The sequence below is a fragment of the Pungitius pungitius genome, chromosome 5 (genome assembly GCF_949316345.1).
Source record: "Pungitius pungitius chromosome 5, fPunPun2.1, whole genome shotgun sequence".
In the NCBI taxonomy this organism is placed as follows: Eukaryota; Metazoa; Chordata; class Actinopteri; order Perciformes; family Gasterosteidae; genus Pungitius; species Pungitius pungitius.
Genome location: NC_084904.1, coordinates 1420791 through 1432831, shown reverse-complemented (window position 1 = coordinate 1432831; position 12041 = coordinate 1420791). Strand labels below are relative to the sequence as shown.

Genomic DNA, 12041 nt, shown 5'->3' with positions numbered 1-12041 from the left:
GTTGTCTTTTGGTTTCGTGTCTCTCGGAGCCCTCTGACGCGCCTGCCCTTTTTCTTACTCTCACCAGGGCTTCACGTTTGGTTCGTTCTTTTACCTCAGTGGTGCAGATCAAATCCACGGAGTGACAGGAAAATGAGTGGGAGAGGGGTTTCAAACGACACTCAACCTCTCCCAAAACAACAATCAGAGCCGTGCAGCACTTATGCACAGCAAGAAGTGGAATATTCCTGGTTAGATGTAACACTAGAATATATAGTGTTCTTTTATTAAACGTGAATACCACTAAATCTCTCCTTAAAATATCCTTTCTGGGTCCTGTGTCTTGCTGTCTGCAGCGGCATGGTGATTTTATTTTGCTTCCAAGTCTCAAATGCTTTTAAGATCTAAATAAAAAGTAGAAGAAAAAGCTATAACATCAATCTTCAACTACTGTACATTGCAATAGATTTGTATCTGGCAATATTTAGTGTGAAAGCACGAGTAGATAAGGGGATGCAGGGCAAAGTAAGGAGATGTAGTTCAGTAAGATAGATGGGTACGCAAAACCCTTGACTTTGATGAACAGCGCTGTCGGGTTCTTAGAAACTTCTTATTAAAACCCGCCCCATTCAATAAAAAGCATCCCTGAGCATTACCTTGCCAGAAAAACGTGTAGAACCTTGAATTTATAACACGTACACGAGAAAACACATCAACACAATCATCAGAGGGCTTCAGAGGGCTTCAAAATCTGCATGAAAACAAGCAAAGATAAGATTTTCAGATGAATAAGACATCTTATTCACATTGTGCTATCCATGGAGACCACGTCAAGGTCCTTCGTTATCCCAAACAATGAATGACGGGTTTCTTTCAGAATATTTTCGAAACCCCACAAAATGTTGACAAAAGCTGTCAAAATCAACTAAATCTGGCAACACTTGAATCTGCAATAATCCATGCAAAGCCAGTATTTACATTCACAATATTTACTTGATCACAAAGGGCCTGAAAAAAAAAAAGGTAAACCTAAATTGGAATAGAGAGGGATATCTGTCGGACTAAATGAAACCCATATTGTGTGTGAGCCCGGGGGGCGGGGGGGGGGGGGATGTGTCAGCGTTGCTCCACCGTTGTAGAGCATGTGATTAGGGACACGTTGCACATGCTAAGTGCATGACAAGGCTCTCCTCCTCTCACTCCCTCCCTTGAAGTGCAATATTCTCCTTGTTTCATCATTTGCAGGTTTTTGTGTATTCCCACACAGACTAAATTGGGGGACTTTTGTATGTTTGTATTGGACTGAAAATGAAAAAGAAATACTTACGTATATCAAGGTGAATGACACTTTGTTCGGGTCCAAATATCAAAAAATATTTTCACATTTGTCTCTTGGGATTATTTTTCAGCGGAATGTTGCAATAATGTTATTCAGGTATCACAGATTTATCAGGAACATCAGTACTGTTGTTCCATTTATTGACCTGTGTGTGCGTGACATTCTTTTTCTTCTCATACTTCTAGATACTTGATTATGTCCCTACCCAAGATGTACATTGTGAAACGAGCATCGGAGAGAGAGAGAGAGTCGCCATGACTACCAAACCGAAAATATAGAAACTGCATCTGCAGCGCTCATGGGTGCAACCTGGTGGTTGTTGGTGCAAACTGCAGATCCTCCTGCATGCATTTATTTCGGTGCCAACGCAGCATTACCATTGTGTTAGTTGAAACAAGAAACATCTGTTAGCTCCGTGATTGTACAGGGTGGTACAGATGCGTTTCAAATGTTCCATATTTTTATAATGAAAATGGTCAACACATTTGGGCAAGATGTCTACCCGCCGACCAGCTGTCTGTGCGATTGGAACGAAAAGAGACGTTTTCTTACAACCTGCACAAAAGCACGACTCCTAAATCAGGGAAAGGGCCGAGCCGGGACCGCAGTGAGCCGTTACACCGCCAGCAGTCACAGAGGAGATGAAGACAGTTTATAGCTATGCACTGAGGTCTGATTTGAAAGATAATTAAGCCATGCAGGTGCGGAAGAGCAAACACAAACACACACACACACACACACACACACACACACACGGTCGCACATACAAACGCGTACAAACACCAGGGAAGTGCACGGCACAGTTGAAGACAAGTCTGTTCAGTGATGATAGATGTTGAACAGGCCGGGAGGCCGTTCCTCTCCTCAGGGTCATCAGTCTTTCCACTGTCATGAGCCAATAGCCCGACGCGCTCACTCTATTCCTCTCTTTTTGCAACTCGCTCTCTTGCACCCCCGACCAACGCGCCCACCCACCCACGAAGCCACAAACACACACACACACACATCCACCCACCCACGGACCCACAGCACCTCTGAACAGGTTGAACGTATGAGAGTGCAGGGAGCAGGGCTTAGTGATAGGAGTCAATTAGAGGAGAACACCGTCCTAATCAGGATTCATGTGGATGTAGTTTTACACCAGCTGCTGGATGAAACTGGTACAGCATGGCGCGTCGATGTGAAGCGACAGTAATTACAACGGAATGTATTGATTAGAGTGCAATTAAATGTTTTCACAGAAAGGTTTCTCTTTCAAGTCTTTACGTCAGAGTAATTAAACAAAGTAACGAAAAACTAAATAGAGAAAGATTACCATTGCACTCCTCACAATATTTTGTACCTAGCCTCATGATATCTCCAATATTTCCCTGTTTTTTTACCATGTTACTCTTTGCCCATTGTCCTTCTCTTCCTTAAACTCTGTCCTCAGTCCCTCTGACACACAACCGTCTCCTCTCAGAAGACATTTCTCACGGCAGCAAGTGATCCATTACAGACCTGAAAAAGCCAATTATCTCTCTTTTTATGACTTTCATTATTTAACCACTCAGTGTTTTATTACTTGGCCGTTGGCTCCCAGCACTGACACATACCTGCGCATTCCCTTAAGCAATAAACAACACACACACACACACACACACACACACAGAGAGAGAGAGAGACAACAATACAAAGACACCCAATTCTGTATGCGCACTTTGATGTCGATGTGTAAATAATGTTCAGTTAGCATATGGAGTGACAAATGACTGCTAGACAAATACATTAGGTTTGATTAGAGTGCATTATCTTTGGCAGCAGTGAAGGAGGTTGTCACTCAGAAATATAAAAACGGCATTGTCTCAGAAATAATTACAGTGCATGACAGTTGAACACCAAGACGTGGCCAGAACATCCAGTCAATCATTCTCCGACGACAATTAACTTTCACCGTGATAACATTTTATTCCTGGCAAAAAGAAACCCATTAATGGGGACGATCCGCGACGTGTGCGCGTGCGCGGCAGGCGGCTGTGCGTCACGTGCGCACTTGTGTGCACGCACAAGCAAAGTATAACAGTTCACCGCCGCTATTGGAGAATGATCGGCCTCATTTGTCATCTCCTTCCCATCTGAGCGACACAGTGCGCTCATCTGCATTCAGCACCTGAGGCTATGGATGTTTAATGCCGCCATTAAACTTATCTCAGTGCATAAAGTGCATCTGTGACTAAGGAGTGAGCACAAGCCGAGCTCCAGGCTGTGAATCTAATGGTGAATTTGAGTCTTCAGACACAGGGGGGGAGAAACTATAGAAGGGGGAGCATGTAAAAACAATGTAACATGGCAGTGGTAACTTTTTCTTATTAAACTAATTGTCCTTTTTTGTTTTACCCGTGAATGCTGAATTTGGAATTGTTTTGCAAAATAATCAATGCTGTCTGCCTGAGTTTTCTTTAACTACTGCCTCTCACTCTACTCGTCCCTCCCTGACTTGTTATTTCTGACCTTCTGACACTGTCCTTTGCATCTGTGAAAGTAATGTTGTTAATCCAATGCAAAAAGGCTGAGTATGAGTACAGCATGCTGGCTTGTAGTTGAGGAACGGCCTAGGGCAGTTCTCAGAACACACACAATTACTAGCAAAACCTCTCGTTGCTTGGAGAAAGGTATTCCATCTACGTCCCATGTGCCACATTACAGTTGTTTCTCTTCCAGAGAATATGGCCGAGCCACACTGCAACACAACACAACACAACATCGTGTCCTGTGTGTTGCAGCCTGAAGTGGTTTTCCACTAATGTAGAAAATGAATACTTTTTAACATGGAAAGCCTAAGCTATGAGGTCAAAGGTCACTAGTGCGAGTGACTGCCTCAAGGAAATCATGTTACTTTCTTGAGTTTATAGTGTTATGCAAGCGTCAGAGGATTTATTTAACTAATTATTCTATTAATGGTGTTTGCCAAAAGGTAAATAGTTTAGGAAAGCAACCACTGGTTGACTGAGGCGGAGTTGCTTTTTTATAATCTCAAGTCAAACCAAATCCATTTAAAAAAAGGTTAATTCCCCACCCAAAAGAAATGACTATTTCTAGTGCACACTGACTTTTTGTCTATTCTATTCATTACGTAAGGACAGGACAATGTTACGCTTTTCATTCTAACGCTATGATATTAAAAGGACAAGAATTTCAATCATCCTATGTCTTGTAGTTGTTTTTATTAATAAAAAAAACTATTATACTTCTCCCAACACGGCAGCTACGAGAAGCTTAATGTGCAAATGCTCAGAAGAGCCTTGCAAAAGGAATATTACACAAACCCCAGATACAATAACCCATATAGTGTGGTAGGCCATAATGATAATGCATTTTATAGCTAATGTTGCTACTATAATCCAGTTGTGTGGTTTTGGTTGCACAGTGGGCGCAGAGCTCCCATCGTAACAAAACATTTGGTTCGGACTGCAATACAAATCCTTGGTAAAAAAAAAAAAAGGATCATCATAATCTTCAGTCTCTTCCTGAGCCGTGTTTACTTAAACAGGGCAAAGAGAATCCTCTGATCCATCCCATAGGCTAAACTCTTAGTACGACCCGCCACCACCAGGCAGACGACACGGAGGTCAGGGGCGCAAGTTAAAAAGTGGTTTTAAGAACTCCTTTGCTGACGATAAAGTCAGTCTATCAATATTCTTTTTTTATTGAGTCTGTACCAATAAGCCGATTGGCCGATTCCCATTTGGGGATTTCGTGGAGCGGACAAAAACAGCGTGTTACTAATGCTTTATGATGACAGTCAACAACATCTGAATATATGGAAAAGCTTCGGTCTGCTGTCCTCGCCTCATTTCCTCTCATGTGTCATCTGCCTAATTTCAGATATAATGGTTGAGATTAGTCATAATTCTGATTTGTGACCTTAGTGGCACTTTTGTCGCCACCCTAACAGAACGAATCACAGTACACACCTGACCTGACAGTGATCCTGCGCGCACAACTGCATCATGACAGACTCTGCACTCAGGTTAGAATAACCAAAAAACACAGGAAGGCTCGCTGCCTGACTACTGCTGGAAAATGTGAGACCACAAGAAAGACAAAGAGACAGAGTTAAAGAGAGATGGGTAAAAGAGAGGATAGTCGGTGCAAACTGTATCCATCAACCTCACCTCCTGTGCCGTACAGGTAATCCAGTCATTTCATGCATGCCAAATGAAAAGATTGGCTCGCTCAAATGGAAAGGGGCAAACGTACAAAGAATAAACTCCCATTATGCAAGATAGTAAAGCGATTTATGCTGCTCACATTCATTTGTGGTTCAAAAGTGGTTTCCATGGCAATACTGATATATAAAGTACATGTGTGTTTGGAGAGGACATTGGTGTGCAGTATGTGAAGACCTAAAGGTTATTTAATAAAGGTTTTTACATATAAAAGGCTGTAATGAAACCAAGTGGAATCCTGCTTTGATGTAATTTAATTCCACCTGCTGAAGCAACAAGAGGATCTTTATGTATGAGATCTTTCTGGGTGCAGCAAAGTTAATCGGAAAAGGGAAAATAGAGAGCCTGGTTCAACAAGACACCAATTAACACAATGCATCTCTTGTTTTATCTAAACCCAAACCAAGCGAGTAAAGTGAACCCACGTTACACTTCCATGTCGTCGAGCACGGGATGCCGGATACGGCCAGGGAGGTTTCGTTGGATTTAGTTTTCTCCAAGCACGCGCGATGGTTCCAAATTTTGCAAGAAACCGCTGTGACAACACTGAATCTAGCCGTTGTTTGCCAAGAAATAGTTACAGCATGTTGCTACAAATGAGTTTTTTGAGCTTTTAGATCTCTGTTCTGAGCCGTCAGTCCCGGGTTCCGGTCTTTATCCTAAGCCGGGATAAGCATCTCTCCACTTGGTGCACAGATATGAGATTGATATTGATCTTATCGTGTAACTCCTGTGGAGAAAGCGCACGTGCACGCCCTCAAAAGTTGAAATAATCAATTTGGTTGTAACTTATTTCTTGAGCTCAAAAATAAAAAAAAGTTTCTTGCAGACACCCCTACAGAAGAATCAGGGCGGTTGAGAGAGCGTCAAATTCTAATAGGAAATAGTGAGTATTCGCTGAGTAAATGGTGTTAGGAATGTGTTTGAGATAAGAAACAAACAGGGTTGGATACATCTCAATGTTTCTCTGCACAATGCAAATGTTTGCATTTTGCTCTACATTTCCCTTAGAGCCATGCTCTTATCTCAGCACGCTGCACCAAAAACAAAAGAGCCCTCCTGTCTTTGTTATTCAAAAATCCTCCTCATATGCGACAAATTGACATTAAAGTTCAGAAAAACAACATTTACCAATTTGTTACCGGATCTTACAATCTGGTAACAAAAGAGTGTTTGCTTTCCTTTCTGCAACAGACCACTAAGTAACAAAAAAAAAACCAACAACAAAGGAATGACTTATTCTTCGCCAATCTGATATTTGTACCTAACAATTCCAACCAGAACAGCAAGCTCCCCTCAAAGCAGGGGGGGGGGGGGGGGGGGGGGAATGGAAGCCAACACTAATTGGACTCCCAGTGTTGAACATTTGATAAGCCCAATTGAGTGATCAAAAATTAGACTACGGGACTTTTAACGTGTGAAGTCTATTAGGCTTGGTCTGAAAATGAAAAATGAGCATGAGGGCGTGAAACCACATTTCCCCCGAGAGCATGACGGCTAGCTAGTGCACACGACCCGTGGGCACGCACTGTGAGAGAGAATAGAGCCCTGGACGGCAAATAACACCGGAGAACAAACATTACTACTACTGTGGTGTTCGGGATTGACGGTAGGGGTTGCCCCCCGTCTACCGTCGGCCCCCACTTCGAGAAATCGGCAACAAATTCTGGGTTGTCAGCATCGGCAATGTTGCCCGCAATACCGCTGCTTATGTATAAATGGCAGTACTCGTAAAGGGGGGGGGGGGGGGGCGCGCATCTTGGCAGCTTTGAATTATACGGCCAGCACAACACGTGTCACATTTATTAAGAACACGTCTTACTGTAAAGTATTTTAATTACTCAAAATATTAAAAAAATAACCATGTGTTTTATAGTTAGCGTTGGGGCCCTGGATAAATAATGCAAGACAGTTCAAAAGCCAAAGATGAATTAGAAGACAGACATCTACTTGTTGGATTAATAAATTCTGCATAATTGTATTCCAGCAAATGGAACCGAGGGGGAGGAGACTCTACTCCCTCATCCTCTCCCTGGATGCTGGGTTTGTCCATGTGTCTGAAAATCATGCTGCAGTGCAATTTATCTGTCCCCGGCTCTTCTCCGAGGCTCAGCTGGATTCTTTACGCTTGTCTATTTTCATACATGTGCATGTGCGTGAATGTTTGTACGTGTGCGACATCCTGTGGGAGGAGACACCGAGTGCTATTTTTTCGCTGACTATATCCAGTCAGGTGGGATTAGACCACAATTTGGCTGATGTACTTTATGAATCATACCAACAACAAACGTGCTCCCCCCCTGTTAGTGTTTGTACGTGAGGAAATATGCTCTAATCACAGATTACATGTCTAGGTGGGAGACTACAATGCACCATATAACAGTGTGCACCATATCCACCCTAATGTAGGAAGAGGGTCTCTTTTTCAAACCCCTCCGCACTGTTTAACCACCCAACTGACTCGAGTCTAACAGGTGTATGGCCATCTATGACGCTACCTAGCAAAGCATGAGGCATGTGATAGGATGTGCATGGAGTTTTGGTAGTGTACTTTATGTTGGGGGTTACTTAATCAAAGTTATAAAAAAGGTAGAAAAATGCCCGTCCTTTTCTAATAGGTGTTGTTATGGCAATGCACAAGCATGAGTGTTATGACTGTGGAGTAATTGTCTAATGAGAAGTGGAGATGTGGGAATTGAGACTTCCATCAATGTCCACTGCACATTGACGGACACTGACACATTGGACAGTTTTCATGTCTGCTTTTCTGATTACCTGCTGCGCAGTAATCACCAGTGCAAAAAAGGGAAAGAAAAGAAGAAGGCAAGGCAACAACTCAACAGGCAGACTGTCGTTGCCATAGCAACAGGCAAACTGTACCGCAACTATCAATTTGAATTCCTCTGTGTCTTTTTCTATAGGAGTGACGAGGGACGGGCCGATGTCTTAACATAAGACATTAAGATACATCATGCATACTAATATTCAGAATTCTTCTTCAAGATGCCCCCCCCCCCCCCCCCCCCTCCCACCTAAAGTGCACTGAGGCACACTCGTCATTGTCATGCAGGGAAGATGGGCAATATTAACAAGAGGAAGTGCACTGCTGTACCTTTATGTAACAGAACACATAAGCTGAGGCCAAAAGATATATTTTTGTTGCATATATATTCTGTCAATGTATAGAATAGGACTGCATAGATTTGGTGTTGTCACCAAGTAAGAAAAATGCGTGTATGGCAAACAAAGATGATTATGTGTTCATTAGACTGCAGTCGACACTTCATCCGATTTATGAAGGGTTGACTTTATATGAAATATGGTATTTTACTATGAATCTACTGCAAAGCCAGTGCAGTGGAAACCTCCAGAGCTGCAACGTTACATCAATTACTGGAATGAGGGAGAATGTAACATTGAAGGTCGTCGCAAATGGGCATTTCTCTATTTTTTCATTGACAAAAGCACAAATCCATTAATCTTGAAAAATAAACAGCAGATTAAACAATAATGGTAAATGATTATCAGTTTCTAGTTACAGCTATCCCTGCTCAGCCCCTCGTGCAGCATGCACCAAGTGATTGCTGATATAAGTTTGCTTCACTTAACATATTATTATGTATTTTCCTCCCCTCATCATTTCACCCCCCCCCCCTTCTGTTCATCTCTCCCTCCGCAAACTGCCTCAAAGAAACAGAAACTAATATTCAGCACATGGTGTTTACCGCTATACATTTGTTATTGAGGCGTGGATGTTTACAAAGTACGCACAAGCACAAGATTGAATGCTTGCCGTCAAAATCATCCAACTGTCGTACATCACAGGGGAGGTCTGCGTGCATGACTGTGTGCGCTTGCTTGTGTACGTGCAGCAGATGTTCTGTGCAGCCTGTCAGACAGCCAGCAGTATCCTGCAGCTGATACTCTCTCTGGACAGGCTGACTGACTGACAGGTGTGTGTGTGTGTGTGTGCGGGGGGGGGTTCTTGTGTGTGAATAGTTGGGGGCTAGCTTCACCTCAACCAAATCAATGTGCCCTCAAGGGATGAAGGAACCTGAGACAAAGAGCGAGAGACACTGGGAAAGAAAGAAAGAGCAAGCCTGGGGCAAACACGTTCAGCTTTCTTTCTCCTCTCCAATCGCAGCCTCATCGCTCACAGAATTTGGAGATTTCCCAGTAAAATCTGCGTGAAATGTTCCGTTTGATAAAGATGTTGCGGATGTTGATTCATCCCGGTGGGAAATTCTCCCATACCAGCAGCCCTGTGCTGATCCGACACTGTTATTAGCAAGTGATCACGATTTGGGAAAATTAGGTCCAGAAATGAAAACCCTATCTGCACGAGTTGCTGTGGTAATAATGTTTTTTTGTGTCGCTACAGTATCTTCACTGTGCTGAGACACACAATTCATATAGCATTCCAAACCACCAGGTGTGTGTGATTTCCAGAATAACTTTGATTGTTTCAAAATCCAACAGAAAGAAAGAGGAGTCTGGAAATCTGTATCAGCCTCAAATGTGTGATTTGTCTACAGTTTAGTTGGCTTAGGACCTCGCTCAGGCATACCTTGATTGAAATGGGACTTGACTGCATTCCTTTTAGCAACGCTTTCTGCTCGGCTCCGGGGATGATACGTTTTTGACAGAAACACTGTCTGTGTGGAGGGCCCTGAAAATTGGTACCCACATTCAAGTCCCCCTCATGTTGAATAGTAATAGTAACTTGAGTGGTGCACTAACATGGTATCTAGCTGCATCTACTTTGATATAGCTTAATATTTTTGATTTATAGCCAGTACTTCCAAAATAAAGGACCTTTGCAACAGACTCAGCTGTACTTAGGATGCTAACATTTGGTCATCACCTAACAAGCTAAAGTAAGAGGAGAAATATGCTCATTACGCATCATGTTGGTCTTGTTTGCTTTCAGCTAGAATTTCACACAACACAAAAAAAAAAAATTAAACCGATTTAAGTACAAACATTTAACAACTAAACAATATAAATATATCCAAGTAAGTATGCACGCGCGCGCCCACCCACACCCACACCGCTAATGTCCTGCATTTCCCTGTACATTTATTCATGTCGTTGCTCTGCTAATGAGATACCATCATATTACACCATCTCTGATTGGATGGATCCATCTCCTCATATGGACTGTGATGCTAAAGTCCAGGCCAACTCAATCAAACAGAAGAAAACTAACGCCAGATGAATGGTATTTTGACCGGCACCTTGTATACATAGAGGATTAATGCAACTACGTGTGTGTGTGTGTGTGTGTGTGTGTGTGTGTGTACTGTGCACTTTCAAAGACAAGTGGGACTTCAGTAAAGATCAAACAGCCAAAACGATCCGTCTGACAAAAACCTTGGCCGGGTTGAAAGGCTCGATTCCTGGCGCACATGATTCACTGACACTGTCTAGACGGAGAAAATGTCTCTCTTTTCAGAGCAATATTCAGAGTGCTAAAATCGTGATCAAAAACTATTCTCAGAAAAACTTAAGCCAAAGCTAAGTCCTTTGTCTCAGTGGTTATAGAATAAATCCTACTTGGAAACCACTCCCATAAGTTGACCTGCGCTGTCTCTGCAAAGACAAACGCTCACAGCCGGCTTAATGAGGGCAGAACGTGGATGGACCGATGCATACGGGTGGGAGCAGGAATAAAATGAATCCAACCGGTGAGAAGAGAGAGGAGCAACGGGAGTATAATCATCTGCCTGCGTGTCAGACGTATCGGACAATCCCACCGGTGATACAACCCTTTTATTACACGCTGGCTCCATAAAACCCAATAAGCCAATAAGTTGCAGTGCGAACGTGTATGTTTGACAAGTCGTGTGCGTGCATTCATTGCCCTGTGTGCACAGGAGCACCCATCCTAATTCCCAGGCCGAAAGGAGATACAAGTGAAGAAATCAAACGGTCCTTGCCAGTGGTACACAAACAAACAAAGACATAAAACTTGTTGGGCAAGTTCAAGATCAGCCCTTCCTAGGATGGACTCGCTTGGTTTCCCAAGAGGCATTGTGTGCGGAGTCTGACCCTATGCGGTCCAGAGGATAAACGTGGGCTCGAAAGCAGGTTCTTGAGCCTTCCATGAGCTCCAATTGTGTGAGATGATGTTTTAGGCTCTTGGTATCGTTTCATCAATACTTGTACCATTATCGATACTGCTCATTGGGTCGGTTCCTCATCCATGGGGCTTGTCATGCTTTTCGGATGATGTGTGTCACGCTGAACTGAGCTAGAGCTCCGCCCCAGAGCAAAAGGGGAGACAAAGGGAGCAGAACCATCATTAACCCGGGATCTCATTGAAACTCAGGGTATTGACTACTGTCTAATCGTTATTATGGTCTACTAAACACAAGTGTGTGTGTGTATATACATACAAAACAAGTATTCGAATGGGCAAGAAAGGGGATTTAAGTGACTTTGAAGGTGGCCTGGCTGGGCTGTACGTCACAAGTTGATGATCTAACTGGGCTTTTCACACAGAGAACGGTCCG

General features: G+C 43.1%; 1 protein-coding gene across 1 annotated transcript in view; it reads right to left on the bottom strand.

Moving 5' to 3' along the window:
• Positions 1-12041, bottom strand: part of ccser1 (coiled-coil serine-rich protein 1) — an 87382-nt gene that overhangs the window by 58170 nt on the left and 17171 nt on the right. The window lies entirely within an intron of this gene.